We start from the raw sequence: 14,665 nt of genomic DNA on the forward strand, positions 1-14,665 counted from the left end.
AGACTGATTTCATAGACTCTTCATTTCACATGAGGATTGTGACAACATGACTGTGGCACGACCTGGCGGGTAGTTTAGAAAGGCAATGCAAGTGTCTTCTAAGAGCAGGAAAGTCAGTGGTTAAATTAAGTAAGAACCTTCTAGCACATGTGGCAACAGAGACTGGCCCCAAAGTCTCTTTCAAAATGATGTTTTATTTGTGCAGGTTTGTTGTTTTCCCCCCACCCCCACACCCAAAGTCCTGCTACTGAAAGAAAGATTTTGTCTACGGCCATACCACCCTAAATGCACCTGATCTCGGAAGCTAAGCAGGGTCGGGCCTAGTTAGTACTTGGATGGGAGACCACCTGGGAATACCGGGTGCTGTAGGCTTAAAAAAAAAAAAAAAAAAAAGATTTCATTCTGCTCCTCTTTAAGAATAGAAACTAAAAATGTGCCCCCATCACAGTATAGTGAATGTCTTCCCATTAAAGTTTTATTTTCTTGTCAATATTTCTAACCAGAGTCCAATTTTTGGATGTGACAGGGGCTTCGAATTCGGCCACAGACAGTGGCTTTCACATTATTAGTTGACAGGAAGCCTGAATGCCTAGGCTTAAGGTAGTTGCCAAGAAAGGGCTTCCCTCCCTCCGTTGGCTGGAAGGAAGCTGGTCACTCTGACACTCAGGGTTTACCTACCATGAATGTTTACCCTGGACACATCTGAGGGAGTTGTTTTGTGATTAAAAACCAAAACTGCAAAACTCTTGGTATCCCAAGTTCTTCTTACTGTTATTATTATTATACGAGGTTGGATGTTTTCTTTTAAAACTAGAAGAATAAAGAATGTTAAAAGTGAGAGAGTGCCCAGATCTGTGGCAGTCTTTCTTCTCCCATCCTGAAAATGCAGGGGATATTCACAACATTCCACGAGAGGAGACCAAGCACGCACAACCTCATACACTCCTCCAGCTGAACCTTCTAAACCTCGGGCCCGGCCAACAGGTTTCTCCCAGACTATTTTCATTTCCATAGCATTCACATCCAATAAACTGCACAAAACAGAGTGTGAGAGAGAGAAAGGGGGCACAGGAAATGGCTCTGTTGCACGGTTATTACATCCTATTGCCTGTGGGTTGCTTGTTATGAGTTTTAACTATGTAAATATGACGTATAGGACATCAGAATGTAATCTTAAAGCTTCTATATAGGAGATAGAGTGTGACTTTATTGTTGGGGCTAAAATCAACTGGGTGTTGACAGGTTTCAAAAGTCACTGAGTCAAGCCTTAAAAAGAAAAGGCTCAGACTGATAAGCTGTTCTTTGATTGACAACTTCAGGCCTGACTGCCACTATTGAAAACAGTTGGGTGAAAGTTTTGTGGGAGGGAAAAAAAAGTGTTATTTCATAAGAAGCTATACTGGGAAATACAGCAAGATTTATAAGCTGATAGGGCACAGGACCTGAAGAAAAACAGGTGTGAGGTTTAGAAAAATCTGGAAACTGGGAGAAAGAATACTGTCTATGAATGACTTAATTAATATTGTTAAAGGACTTTATCCAAAAGAATGCTGACTTAGGTAGAAAAATAAAACATTTCTTTCTACTAGCTTTGGGTTTCAACAAATCATTTGTCAATAGCTTGTGGTGAAAAGGGCCAGTAGAGGAGGAAAGAATAAAAGATTACAGTGGAAAATGGCTGCAGAGGAAAAGGAATATGGTTCTTTTATCATCTTCTCAGTATAGTAGAACCAGTTCTGGTGTTATAAAACACACTATGAAACCAATAAAATAAATGCATTCTAAAGTAGCCACCACTAACTGATTGAAATGCCAGGATTTTCATACGGGTTGTATCTTATCAGTTATTATCCATAAGGAAGGATTCAATTCCTATTGTGCCAATTATCCCACTATGTGCACCATAAACTTTTATGGTTTGTTATGGAATGCCACTTGGCCCTTTCTCTCTTCCAATATTGCATCATTAGACTCAGATGGGAAACATATTCTAATGTGGCAAAGTGCTAAAGAAACGCTATCCCCTGGGACTAAATGAAATTGCTGATGTCCTACTCCTGCAAAAGAACAATTATAGAAGTTGCATTCATTTCCTGATGGGAGCAAGCAAAACCCTCCTCTGAAACTGGAAACCTACACACTGGGTCTCTGATCATTTCCTCATTTAACTCATTGATGCCGTATATTAAGGCCATTCTTGATCACATCTGAGGAGAGCTCACTCCTTAAACTTCCTTAATGATTTCTACAGAGGACTCCTGCTGTAATTGCATCAGTCTGGGCCAGGCCACAGGGTCTGCAGAATCATATGTGACTTTTAATATGCTGTTTAAAATGTATTGAGACATACTTTGCTTTTCTTAATCATAAAAATCAGTCAACAGTTTTGCATTTTAATCCATAGAGCATTCATGGAGAACTAGGTGGTTCTATAATATTTCTGTAAAATAATAAGCTCTGCATTTGTGTGTCTGCAAGATCAGGGAACTCAAGGATGCTTTAACAGTCATTTTTATAGGATGAAACAATTGCCAGGGGACAAGTGTCCTCTTCTAAAACCGAAGTGTCTAAACTACAGATCAGAATATTAAACTGGATAAATTTAACAAGGAAACTTGTTATAGCTATAGCTATGAGTTTGAGGAAGTTGTGGAGTAAACTTGAAGAACAATATTTTGGGCTTTAAATTTCTTTTTTCCATTTATGTATGTATGTATGTATGTATGTATGTATGTATGTATGATGTATTTATTTATTTATTTATTTATACATACATATTAGAGGTGGACTCTAAAAGTTCCCTCTCCCTACTGTTGTGCATTTTATCTAAGGTCCTCCCTTTGAGTTCTGGGAGTCTCTCACCTCCCAGGTCTCTGGTACATTCTAGGGGGTCTCCCCACCTCCTACTTTCCAAGGTTGCCTGTTTCCATTCTTTCTGTTGGCCCTCAGGGCTTCACCCCTGTTTACATCCAATTCCCCAATACATGATCATGTTCCCCTTTTCCCCTCCCTGTTCCCTCTCCCTACCATGTCCCTCTTTCTCTCTGCTCCCCCCCCCCCCAACCCCGTGATTGCCTTCTTCTCCCTCTCAAGTGGGATTGAGGCATCCTTACTTGGGCCCTTTGGCTTGTTAACCTTCTTGAGTTCTGTGGATTGTATCCTGGGTATTCTGTATTTTTTTTGGCTAATATCCACTTATTAGTGAGTACATACCATGCATGTCCTTTCTGAGTTACCTCACTCAGGCCTATCCTGAGTTTCTAATAGAACCATCTTTTATACAGAATAAAACTGTATAAACATTCTAGAATTCACAAAGTGCTAGGGAAGTATGAAGTGTTCAGATGGCAATTTGACTCTTTGTTCGTCTGAGCCTTTACAGAATGAGCTGCAAGCCTTGTGCAATGCAGGAATTGCACCCCTGTCATCAGTGTGGGTGCCTATGGCTGAGAGAAGCTTATACAGCCATTGAAAGATTCACTGTAACTGTGGATGCCAATAGCCTCTTTGTCACTAATAAACTATCTCTGACCATTAAGCTAAACTGTGTGCAGAGTTCAATATTGCACGGACTCAGGTAAGACCCAGCATTTAGAGACTCAGGGTGATATACTTACTAACTACAAAAAGAAACAACTTGGAAAGCATGGGGAAAAAATCAGGATAATAAAAAGAAGCCACTTTCAGTGATGGGTAAAGTGTATGCACTTGTGTGTATACATGGTGGCCTGTGCGTAAGCACACACACACACACACACACACACACACACACACACAATGTGAAAGGCAGGCTTATGGAACACAACTGGATTCCAAACATGCCCTATATGTCTAAGAAGTGGAGCCATCACAGAAGGTGCTCATCCTCTTCCGAGAGAAGCCCAGGTGCCCGTCTTTGACAGGAAATACATCATTCAGGTCCTCTTACGACACTCAAGTGTTTTGTGTGAAACTCTTCAAAAATTTTCATAAGTCCTTCTCAACTCTTTTCTAAACTATTACTGAGGTTTTACTCATCCATCTACAAAGAGAAAAACCCCTTTTCCCTGCAGGACACTCATGACATGTTGCTTCAGCCTCACTGGAATTTGCTTTCAGGAGATTAAATTCGCTGTTGTCTTTACTCAGGGTGCTGACAGCCTTCTCTGCCCTGCATACCATAAGTAAACTTGCTCTCTGGGATGAGAATGCATGTTGGGGGAGATGCTGGGCATTCCTAACTGCCCCCCTCACTTGCTGTAGACTTGAGAAGAAAAACTGATCAGACCAGGAGTGGGGTGTCGAACTGAACCTATCTTTATAATGCCTCATACCTTACACCACACACTCACCTTATACACACCACAACCCTACCTGAAATGTGCTCATCTTCTGTAGTAGTCAAGGAAACAATGAAAACAGTGTGTACATTCTAAGGGCTTGAACTTACTGCTGGTGCTACTTCTGATACTACCCTGGGCTCCTTGTGAATGTTTTCAAATGTTTCAAAGACTCCCTGGAGTACTGAGTGCTCTATCACTGATAGAGACAGTTGAAAAGTTGAAAAAAAAACCTCACTTCTTAACAGGTAACCAAGTGGTCACTTCTCTTGGAAACACCACTCCACACATCACGATGTTAGATGTCAGGTAAGGATGGGTCTGGTGGTACACGCCTTTAATTCTAGCACACTGAAGACTGGAGTAAAATGGATCTAAGTGAGTTTGGTCCTAGTCTGGTCAACCTAGCAAGTCCCAGTCAAACCAGGGCTACCTATAGTAATAGCCTGTATAAAATAGAAAAGTGTCAAGTGAGCAAAAGGTTATGTGTAGTAGGAATGAGGCAGGCAACAATGGAGACCCAAGGTCCTTTTGAGATGCTGGATTATCAATGAGCTGGGGCAGCTTGGCAGCCTTTGCAGATCCAACTGTCAAAGACACGGCGTGAGTTATGGCGAGGCAGTCAGCTTCTTATGTTAAATATCTACAGTCAAGGGTCAGTTAGGCACACTCCTTTGTGTGCCCTCTGTTTTGGCTACAGGCTGTTCTTTAGAAAGGAACACTAACGGGTGATAAAGTAAGGAGATGTAGGTGCAGACAACCAAAAGCAGCCGTGTCAATCCTGGTGGTGGGAGTCAGAACCAGGTGCCCTTTGCACACCTGCCTGCCTGCTGGAACGTCACCAAGTGACTTGTTAGTTCTTGAACTTGTAGAAAGGGGGACAGGGCCGTAGGTGAGAGAGTGGAATGGACTCAGACAGTATAAAAGAACGGATAATGTACTGTAGGCATACAATTTTTGATGCAGCTGAAATATGGGATTGATGGGAGAGTGTGGCAAGAGAGCCTTTATCATCCCAGGAAACCAAAGGTATGATGAAGTACCCTCGATTTGTTTCTTTCGACCTCGTCTGTTGTGTCGGAGCCAGAGCCCCAATCTTCTGGGTGTCTAGAAGACAGATGAGCTGGCAAGAAAAGGGCTCATAACCGTGTTGTGGAAGCACATGTTGAACTGTGTAAAAAGCTTCACATGAGTGTCTCATTTAACTCTTATGCAACTTGATACATTGTGTATACTATTATTTTTTTTCTTTTGGGTTTATATGGATATTTGGGCTGCAAGAAGCCATAGCTTCCCAGAGGCCACTGTTCAGGTGCTTAGATCCTGGAATTAGAATCAGATCTATTAGACTCTAAGGCTGATGGATGTCTGTAAATGACACTGCTTTTCATTACGCTGTTATATAGGAAGACCCATTTATCTACCTCCCTATACTCTACTGTGGCCGGCAGACACTACCCTATTCTAAACATTTAGAGTTTCTCATATAACAAAGAAATCTTTAAATAATTATGAATTAACAATTGACTAAATGTTTTGCACTGGGCCAGGTTGCTTCATTTAAAGATGTAGACATCAATTAGATGTTTTAATGCAAACCCAAGGATACTTAACCATAAGTACACAATCGAAAACATATTATTTTCGTTCTCACATCAAGGCGGAGCAATTACTGTTTAGAATTTAAGTTTACCCAGAGCATTAGTTTTCTAGATGAATATCTAAATCTGTAATCAGAGTCCTGGGATTTCGTCCTGGAACACCCAGTGAAAGAAAAAAAAAATAAGCGTGTGTGTGTGTGTGTGTGTGTGTGTGTGTGGTGTGGTGTGTATATGCACTGGCGAGGGGTCTTGCACTCATGTGTTTCTGTGAGTGCATGTGTGTGGTGATGATGGGGGTGTCACATAACTGATGTGAACACTGGGAAGCTGACACAGGTGGGAAACAGAATGAAACACCAAATCAAAGGAAAGACATCAATTGTTCACTGCGCCGCGTAAATCAAAGAGGCACCAGATAATATGCTTGTGGCTTTAACTGTAAAAACAAAAAGGAAAGTAACCACTTAAAAACTAATAAGGAAAGCTAATTGCTTGTAGAGAGAAGTAAAAAGATAATTTTACATAGATAATGATGAACATTAATGTTTCATGAGAATATAAAAATGGGGCCATTTTCCCAGTCTACCCAACTTTTATAAGATTCGCCAAGTAGTGTCTCTTTGACCATACCATAGCCTATCCTCACACAAAACCTATCAAAGCTGTTTCAGAGTTATTTATAGATTTCTTCCCCCAAGGCTTGTAACAGATAAGCCTTATGCCACGGTGGAGACTATTACATTTCCACCTAGATCCCCTGTGAAGCCTCAGTGTTTATTCTTTCAGTATAGACTGTGCTAGAGAAAATTCATTTTCCTTTTGTTTGATTGAAACATTGTAACACCCTACTCCCAAAGTTACAATTGGATCAAAATGGCATTTTATTTGCCCATCTGGAGATCACCCAATGTAAAAGCTTGTTGGTGTGGAGGCCATCTGTTGTGAATGGAGACACACGTGGAAACTTAATCTTTTGAGTTTCGTTTTCAACTTTCTCTTTCGCTTGCCTGAGTAGTAAGGTGATTCACGAACTAGTTGCCGGGAGACAGGTTGCTGCCTTTCGCATCACAAGCACTGACACTTGTGGGATTGCCAGTGTCCCCTTTCTGCTAAGATCTAGAGAGAAGCAGTCTGGGCACTGCCTTTCCCTCACAGCATATCTCAAGGGGAAAGTGCCAGGCGGGGCTCCCTGTGACTGACCTGGGCTCAGGACAGGATTAAGGCTAGAAGTGCACCAGCTCTTGGCTCTTTTTTTTTTTTTTTCCTGAAGGTTGCTGTGGTCTCCCTAAGCAATCCTTAAGGCCCAGCACAGAACCAAGACATTTTGATTCAGTGCTTTATTGCAAGTTTACACTTCCGTCTTCTCATCTTTATGTTTCGAGTTGAAGAAAATCTTTTGGGTTAAAAAAGAAAAAAAACATTTCAAAACTGCATTGCTCAAACGAACTTACATAAAATCACAAGGAGCTAAAATTCTCTGATACACCAGGGATGAAGGTAAAGATTTAGAGACGTGTGTGGCTGTCGTCTCGGTTAGCTTATATAGAGGTACAACTTCGTGTCTGTAAGTAGCACAGCCATGGAGTTATAGGGACTAGCTTGACACAGAGACCCGAGGCATGGCTGCGAGTGAAGAGACGGAAAGGAAGAGCTGAAGACTTCTCAGATGCTCGTGGCATGAACTCTGTAAAAGACTACCATGGGTCTTATCCTAAGAAAGAGGATGTGCTACTCCTAGAAATGTTGAGCATAAATATACTCGCTAAAACAGGGGAAAGAATTATTATTAAACAGATATTGCCTTATCTATGTCATAAATATGTCCATACAGTACAGTAAAAGTATAAAAATCTAAGTGAAGATAGTTTCATAGCAGTTTCCTCTGAATGGAAGCTCTCATTCCGGGAGGAGGAAGGAAGCTCACAGGACTCCAGAAGTAAACAGCTGTTATGTGTCTGGGAAAAACCGCTCAGGGAGTGGACTCTGACCAGCCTGAGCTTCAGAAGGGAGACTTTTCTGCCGGTCGAGCTGGCCTGAAAGCTGTGTAGGGAGCTCCAGGGTTGCAGCTTCCGGTCACCCATTCCTACCTCAAGACAGGGTTTCTCTGGCTGTCCTGGAACCTGCTCTGTAGACTAGAGCAGGTTGGCCCTGACCTCACAAAGATTCTCCTGCCTCTGTCTCTAGAGTGCTGGGATTAGGGATTAAAGCTTGTGCCATCACTGCCCTGCTCAGGGTTGCTGCTTTTGTGATCTGCGATGGGATTTTAAGTGATACGACTTTGAGCATTAGCTCTGCCCAGCTGCAGGTTTGTTTTATTTTCATCCCTATTAAAATCCACAAAGGGGACTCATACAGTGGAAAGAATATAGATGTAAGGTGAATTTACACATCTGGATGGCATCTACTGAATGGAGCAAAGGAGACGGTCACCTGGCAAGCACAAGCAAGTGCAAGGTAGTCCATTTTTATTTGCTGTCAGGACGGTGGGCCAAGTCTTCACTCTACTGGTATAGCATGAAAGTGAACGGCACTCTAGTGGAGTCTACTGATTTTGTTTAATTTTAATTTTACCTTTTTGTCAACTGTCCTCCTGGAACAGAATTATAATGAAGTGACTCTGCTGTAGTCCTGCATTTGGAGGAGATATTTTAACTCATGAATTCTTACATCGTTGGTGTTGATGAGGCAGTCTGGTAGAGTCCAATCTTTAAGCATAAGGCATGTGAAGATTGAATTCAGAGTTAAGTTACTTTCTGGCAACACGCAGAATGAAGGCTAGACTTCAGGCTAGTGCCTTTGTGACTCCCTGAATTGTACCTGTTACACATGCTGTGGTGGTCCGGCAGCCTGATTTTGATCTGAAGATACCTTATACCAAGAAATTAAAAATACTGTGCTTTAATTCAATAAAAAGTATTTTAAAAATCAATTGCATTTTTTGTAACAACACAATTTTGTTACAATAGAGAAAATCGATAGTTCTGGTTGTGTTCTAAAACAGAGGCAGGAATTTCAGGCAATGCAGTCGCCTCTGTGCTGAATACATTACTTGAGAATGGATGCCATTGATACCTTTAATTAAGATATTTTTAGTATTTTAAGGTAGCTAGCATTGGCGATGGCTGTGAGCTCTGAGGCACTGCCGTAACTTGTTGGGGATAGCTTCCCTCATGCCTTACATTTGCATCAGAGCTGAGACCTCTTAGCCACTGAGACTCAGAACAAAATCAATGAGTTATCCATGATAAGCTCAGAATTCCCGCCCAGGCTTAAATCTGGTGACTTTATGAATGTGCTTAAGCTGAGACTGGGGAGCAATTTTAGCTCAGAGGCAACACAATTAAGAACATGCACATGTGTTTGATAGAGTCCTATTTGTTCAAATATTTTCTTTTTGGTATTAAAAAAAATTCCATTGGTGTTTTCTATTTATTGGAGTTAGCCTGAAGGTCCTCAACTCCTGATTTGGCTCTTCATTTCTAAATAAGGACTCTTGTTTGTTTTTGGCCTTCTTTAAAAAAAAAAAATCACCTAACAAATTGTGCCTCTCCATCCAAAACACCACAGTTAGATTCCTGAACTGGGACAAGAGCGTACAGCAATCATGCTTTCTAGTGGTGACCTGAATATAGTTCTCATGGCTAGAGTTTTTTTCCCATTAGAATAATGAAGCATTTAACGTAATTTCTCTAATTCTTCTATTGTTATCACAGTTTAAAAACAAGGGTGCTTGTTTCCAGATGTCTGGCTCAGCAGTACCCAGGAACACATGGGGATATTTTGTAGTGGCTGATGGAGTGTGGCGGAGAAAAATAAAAACCAGATGGACAGAGATTAACTCTCTCTTCCCGGTCCAGGTTTCTCTATGGATCTTGGTCATGGAGTTCTTCTCTCTCAGTTTTATATCTCTAGGCCAGTCATAAGCTGGGCAATGAATCAGAAGAAACCACTGGTTTGGTCCAATCAGCTTATAAAGTCATGTTATTCTGTGTCTGTCTGATTTGGGGCACTAGTTATTATTGGTTCATATGTAAATGATACAGGGATATTTCACCAGAAATCCAAACAACAGACTCTGACCAGCTGCCCAACTATTCAGTAATTACAGGGAAAGCTGGTACTCAAAGATCCTCTAGGGCTAGGCAAATTTATACTACCTCCTTATTCTGATTTGAATTCCACATTTCCAGGTGGTCTCCCTTTAGGATGAACTAAAGTGGCCTATAGAAGAGTTCTCTCTCTCTCTCTCTCTCTCTCTCTCTCTCTCTCTCTCTCTCTCTCTCTCTCTGTGTGTGTGTGTGTGTGTGTGTGTGTGTGTGTGTAAGAACTAACAACACAGCAAGTGGATTTTTTGGCTCTTTTCTTCAAGCCCTTATTCTGAACCTAACATTATGTATCTTCTTATTCTAATTATAAGAAAAGAACAGAAGAAAATTGTTTCCCTGGAGGTGTCTCCAGGCATCCTTTCCTATGATGTCACTGGTGTAGCTCCACCTCTGAGAAGGAAACATTTCTCCTTTCACTATGGAGTTGAACCCAAGCTTATGATCCACCACCAGCCTGGTAGTTGATGTTAGGTTGGAGTTCTGTCACCAAATCCAAGATGGAGGTTTCTATCAAGTGCTTCATTAATGGGGAATATTCAAAAGAAGAGGAGCAGTGAGAGAAGAAAGTGGAGAAGTGTTTGATCTGAAACAGTTTCTGCATGGTTCCAGGGGGAAGCCACAGGATGTAAAATGCACCACAGAGTTGTCCTCAATGTGAGGCAGAGTGTTGGTCTGGCCTCTTGTATTTTCAGCTGTCATTGGCCACCAACTGTTCCTCAAGAGGAAAGATGCTCTTTCACTACAAGACTGCCAAAGGATGTTCCCTGGAGAAGGGACAATTGTGTAGTTTCAGCCAGTGCTTAGAGGAGCAAGCAGAGGGCCTTGTCTGAGCACTAATAGCTCTGGCACTGCACCTGGGGATAAGAGTGTGTTCTGCAGATAGACACAAAAGATTTCTGGAAACAGAATCTACCAACTGCTTTGGCAGTTGTCACTAGTTTGTTTGTTTTCCTAGTTTTTCTGAGACAAGGTCTTGCTGTATAGACTAGGCTATCCAGAGCTCTTTACATAGAGAACAGACTGACCTCAAATGGTTGGCAATCCTCCTGCATCTGTCTCTTGAGAGTCAGGTTAGTTTTTGACACAGGGAGTGGTGAGGCCTCTGAGACTTGCCTACTTATATTTAGTTACACCATCTCTTGTTAGTTGGTAAAGAGATTTTAGAAGATGGCTCCCATTCTTTCTAATGTGAAGCCAATACCAACTTCCTTAAAAGAAATGCTGGGTTTAAATTTATTACTTCAGGATCCTTATTTCATAGATTTTCAATGTACTATCTCAGTTATATTTGGAACTTTGTAAATTTTTACAAAATTCATAAATTTTAGAAAATGAAGTGTGTGTGTGTGTGTGTGTGTGTGTGTGTGTGTGTATGTTTGTGTGTTTCTGGTTAAAACGTGGGTGGTGAAGTCCCAATTTCACTAACCTCTTTAGGCTATACAATTAATTTGTCCCAAAGTGTGTGTCAGGGGAACAGTACAAAAACCTAAATATGTGCTCTTGGTTTTGATTCATCATGTGGCTGTTTACAGAACTCTTGTTACTCCAGTCTCATATTAGTGATGACTGTGAAGTCTTCAGTTTTGACAATATTGTTCACAGTTATTTTAGAGAGAGGAAAGTTTCCAATGCTATCCTTATAATAAGGGAATACTCTCTTTTTCTTCATTTTTTTTGTTCAAGAAGGAATGAGCCCAGTTGTTGGTGAGAAGAAAAATGCTTCGATCATAGTCACCAAGGGTGGGGTCCTTGTGTAGAGTTAGGTTCTGCATCCCTTAATTCTTTTTAAAACATTTTTTTTCTGCTTGTGAATGAGTGTTCCTTGGACACCTGCTTTTATTTTATATCATTTGTTTGAGCATAAAGAAGACAAAGTTTTTTTTTTTAAGCATTCAAGTTTAAATTGAATATATCAACTTTTTCTTTTTTCCTTCTTTCCTTTCTTTCCTTTCTTTCCTTTCTTTCCCTTTCTTTCTTTCTTTCTTTCTTTCTTTCTTTCTTTCTTTCTTTCTTCCTTTCTTCCTTTCTTCCTTTCTTTCTTCTGTTCTTTCTTTGTTTCTTACTTTCTTTCTTTTGTTCTTTCTTTCTTTGACACAGGATCTCACTTTGTAGTCCAAGTTGGCCTGAACTCAGATCTGTCTGCTTCCAACTCAATTTTATCTAAGCTGAGAGATTGAATGCATAGACACATTAATTAAAAAAGCCATAATTTGCCGGGCAGTGGTAGCACACACCTTTAATCCCAGCACTTGGGAGGCAGAGGCATACGAATTTCTGAGTTCCAGGCCAGCCTGGTCTACAGAGTGAGTTCCAGGACAGCCAGGGCTATACAGAGAAACCCTGTCTTGAAAAACCAAAAAAAGAAAAAAAAAAAGAAAAAAGTAATAATCTGATTTTTCCTTACTTGTGTAAAGAAAACTGTAGGTCAGGGTCATAATTCCTGTGTATTCTGGTCAAACATCAAACAGCATCAGAACCACCCACTGTCATTACCATAGTCATTCCCTGGATAACATATTATACATGAACCTTTAGAATTTAGTAATAAAAACATGGATCTAGCAGGCTTCTCAATAACTATTATGGTAACTACTTATAAATTTACTGATTTGGTGAATACATGAGAGAGACAGAATGGGACTACCCTGAGCCTCATCCTCTTCAGATAAAAAGTGGGTTAAACATATAGTTTTGCTCTTTACAGGGAACTTACATTTTAAAATTGGTATGTAGTAGTTGTACTATATAACTACTATATAACATGTCTAAGTTACATGAAGAGATACATATATATGGTGCACTTGTGTCTTTAGCACTTGTGCCCCATGGAGCCTTTTCTTCACTTTCTCTTCCTATCCCTCCCCTTGGTTTGGCTTCTACATGGCCAAGGACAAGCATGGTCCTGAACTTCCCCACCATTGGTTACTGTGTCTTCACAGTGAATCAGGGGCCAGCTCTTCCTTGTCTGTCAAAGTGACTTGAGCTGCAGGTTTAGCTGAGGGAGCAATAACCTCTGAGCAAGTTTGTCCAGTGTCAGAAGCTCATGGATGCCTGGCTGCTCTTCCAGGGTAGTGGCTTGGCTCTCTTTTGATAAGAAAACTTGACAAGTCCCTTTGGTGTTTCCTCTTCTCTCTCTCTCTCTCTCTCTCTCTCTCTCTCTCTCTCTCTCTCTCTCTCTCTCTCTCTCTCTCTGTGAGTGTATGTGATTGTGTGTGTGAATGTGTGTGAGTGTGTATGAGTGTGTGTATGTGTGAGTGTGTATGAGTATCTGTGAGCATGTGTGTGTGTGAGAGAGAGAGAGAGAAAGAGAGAGAGAAAGAGAGAGAGAGAGAGAGAGAGAGAGAGAGAGAGAGAGAGTCTGATCTATTAGTAGAAGTCTGGGTAACTGCAAGACGTTGTATCTTAAAGTTTCCAAAACACTTTTTTTCTTTTAACATAATCACAAATAACCAAAACCAAAACCAATAAAAACAAAAAAAAAATCAATCCAAACCAACCAACCACCTAAACAAATGACAACAAACAAAAAATTTCATTATTGAAAGCATTAAATAAGGCTCAGAGAAAGGGAAATGCCAACTAACTGCATATGACTGCATACTTGAAAGTAGCTCACAACTGTGCGATATTAGCACATAGAATGTTTACTGAATGGAAATCTGTAATCATTGGGAAATTTTTGATTTAACTCATAAATGAGAATATTCAAGTCACTGAAAATGTTTTAAGCAAAGCATTTTGTATCTAAACTAAATGTAAAGCAATATAAACCTAAAATAATGATCAAATTATTGCTAAATATATTTCCCTGCCCAATAAAGAGTTTTAAATAGCATTTTAAAACATCTCCAAATCCTGGGCCTTAAAGATGGGACCCAGCGAATAGACCACTTTCTAACAAGTCCATGCTGAGATATGCTTCCTTTTGTTGTTGGTGTGATAGTATTTAAAGACATTAGATTAGGAACTTTTTAAAGGGTCACTAAGGACATCATGTGCCAAGTTTTTAAATCAAGCAAATCTGGATTCAGATCCATAAGGGAAAATAATTGTTTTCTTTTCATCTATTTAGATTAGATCAAAATCATCCCCAATCCCATGGAACTGTAACTAATACTGAATTACTTTCAGATACATTTCTTTAGAAGGAATAATTCAAGGAAACTTTTGAGTTCATAATGAATAATATTGGTTGACTTAATCTCAGAGACTTTAGCTCTGAGATCCAGGCCTTCACATAGTACACACAGTATTTCAAATTCATCTCTTAAAATATATCTCTCACTAAAGTAGAAATGAGAGATAAGCAGAGATTTGTCCATAAAGAAAGCAGAGACCCTGGGAACCAAAGTCTGTCTGAAGTTTCTAAAATGTATCAGCATATTATTTATCTCTGTGTAAGAATGTTGTGGAAGACTTCTGTTTCGTTTTTATCATCCTTTATTTCCCAGAATTCTCCAAGGAACTTGTATTATGTTTACAGCTAAAAATGTGTATTCTGAGCACTTCCTAATGTATCCTTAGAATATGGGAAAGTGCCAGGAATAAGAGTCCCCCCAGCTCCCAACACACACACACACACACACACACACACAATTAGACAAACTGTAAATTTAGGACTCTTTTCTTTTTCAATAAG

General features: G+C 40.2%; 1 pseudogene; it reads left to right on the forward strand.

Annotated features, from left to right (window-relative positions):
- Positions 1–263: 263 nt before the first annotated feature.
- LOC116074040 lies at positions 264–372 on the forward strand (annotated as a pseudogene).
- The last annotated feature ends 14,293 nt before the right edge of the window (positions 373–14,665 follow it).

This window comes from Mastomys coucha, unplaced genomic scaffold (genome assembly GCF_008632895.1).
Source record: "Mastomys coucha isolate ucsf_1 unplaced genomic scaffold, UCSF_Mcou_1 pScaffold23, whole genome shotgun sequence".
NCBI lineage: Eukaryota > Metazoa > Chordata > Mammalia > Rodentia > Muridae > Mastomys > Mastomys coucha.